Source organism: Ambystoma mexicanum, chromosome 14 (genome assembly GCF_040938575.1).
Source record: "Ambystoma mexicanum isolate Mex_15411 chromosome 14, UKY_AmexF1_1, whole genome shotgun sequence".
In the NCBI taxonomy this organism is placed as follows: Eukaryota; Metazoa; Chordata; class Amphibia; order Caudata; family Ambystomatidae; genus Ambystoma; species Ambystoma mexicanum.
The window spans coordinates 669790430-669792843 of NC_090940.1; positions in this window are offsets into that span (position 1 = coordinate 669790430).

A 2414-nucleotide genomic window follows, 5' to 3' on the forward strand; every position below is an offset into this window, starting at 1 on the left:
CTATTGCGGATTCCTACACCAGTGCTACCCCCTGACAGACCCTTACCAACATCCTCTTTGTCCTTCCCTCTCCAGGCCTATGGGCCCCCCATAAGCACTCTGTTCTCTCTCCTTTTTCCTCTTCTCCCATTAACGGTGCCACCCGGTGGGAGGCCCTCCTTGCCCCCTTCCACTATAAGAGCATCATTAATGTCTACTTAAATGGCCCCATCTTGGTACAGGGACCTCAGGCCAATCTCCTCATTTTTGATAGACGCTTTCCGTGCCTTATCAATTCCTTTCTTCTCCTGCTATCCCTAATTATCCCTCTCTGGCTCCTCTGATGCCTCCTTCCTCTGCCGCCTCTCCAGCACCATCTGCTGCTTCTTTGGCAAACCTGTTGCCTCCTTCCTCTGCCACCTCTCTAGCACTCTTCTTCCTTCCTGACTACCATATCTCGTCCTTCCTCCTCTGCCCATCCTTGGGCAAGTCCAACACTTTTGCAGGGCGTACCTCTGGCCTGTACCCCTCCATGGAAGTCCTTCAAAAGGTGGCAACTTGTTGCACATTGCTACTCTCAACTCTTGATCCACTGTCAAACATTCCTCTGACATCTGCTGTCTCCTAGAAGAGCTTGATTTAGATGTACTCTGTCTAACTCAGATTTGGTTCATGGCTAGCTCTGTCACAAGTGTTGACACTCTTCTTCCCGATGGCTACAAGATCCTCTACGAACCCAGAACCAACCTCCCCGTAAGGGGTGTAGCCTTGATTTTTTTTTTTTTTTTTTTTTTATTGTGTTAACCATTAGGTTTTTACAAAATCAGTCTTCCTACTTAGGACACCACTTGATTCTGCCGTGTCGGGATTTAATCGAGCTCGCCTGAGCTATTGCTCCGAGCCAACTAGATGGTCGCGTTCAACCGGAGTGTTCGCCCTTCTGAGAGCAACGTCCAGGAATTTGGCAGTCATCCTAGACCATCTGGGCGAGTCTCCAGAGATTAGCCTATTCCAGCGGGTTTCTTCATCAAGTCTGATTTCATTTAATGAAAGTGGTGCCAGATATGTTAGTCTTTCTGTTGTTAAGGCTGTACATGACATTAGGAGGTGGTAGATCGTTTCTTTTTGGGTAGGATCTCCACATAGGCGGCAATGACTGTCCAAGGCGCCCTCACGAGCCGCTAAAATTTCCCTTGTGCTTAGTAGGTTCAGTCGTGCTCTCATGAATGTCTTCCTCAGATTCTTCTCTGGAAATTTTTCGCAGTATTTTAGAGGGACCCTTAGCCGATTGTGCATGGGAGGTAGATGCTTTAATGATTTGTATTGGAGGACTCTTTCAGCGGTGTTAATCCAGTCTTGATCGTCCAGTTTCTTCTTTACCCTTCCAGGGGTATTGAGAAGTGTTTCAGTTGAGCAGGCCACTTCTTCCAGTTTTCCATGTATTTTGTTTACCCAGGCCAGAAGCGGTTTGCTGGAGCCATTTGTGATTTCAGTTTTCATAAGTTGAAAGATTGGTAATGAGTCAGGAGACAGGATTTTTCTGTACAGTTGGGCCGCACTCTGGATTATCACTGAGGATATTGATGACAGGCCAAGCTCTCGTCGAATGGCTGGCATAGGTGCAGATTTTGGGAGTGCTAGGACAGACTTCCAAAGATATCCTTCTAGCTTGGGCCAAGTTTCCGCTGGTAGGGACAGATTTGCCGCCATTCCGTAAGTTAAAGCTGGTAAGACCTTGGATTTATAGAACTGAATGGCTGGGGTCCACGAAAATTTTCCAAATTTATTGTCCACAGCACGGGTTTGTGATGTGAGGCTGCAGGTTCTTTCCCATAACGAATTCAGGAGTGAGTTGTCTTTCAGGGAGTTATCGATCATCACACCTAGGTATTTAAATTCGTTCACAGACTCAATTTTAGTTTTGTTCAGATGCCATGTGTATGTTATCTTGTGATCTTTAGAGGTTTTGTGAAAGGAGATGATTTTTGTTTTCTGCGAATTGATCTTTAAGTTGTTGGACTCCATATATGTGGATAAGTTGACAATTTGTCTTTGGAGTCCGATAGGCGTTTGATCCAGCAAGATCAGGTCGTCCGCGTACCACAGTCTAGACATTTTCACATCACCCAGCTTGGGAGGAAAAGCTCGAACCGATTCTTCGGTCTCTTGAAAGTCGCCAATAAAGGCGATGAAGAGCGCTGGGGGTAGGGGACAGCCTTGTTTGACCCCTCTTTCTGTAATGATTGGGTCCGATAGGCTTCCCTGCTGACACAACCTCACTCTCAGCGATGTTTTTGTGTGGAGGGCCTTGATTGGGTCCAGGATTGGTTTTGGGCAATTCCAGTTTTCTAGCTTTGCCCACAGTTTGGCTCGGTCCACAGTATCAAACGCCTGGGATAGATCAATCATGGCCATATGTACTCCTGGGGCACCTC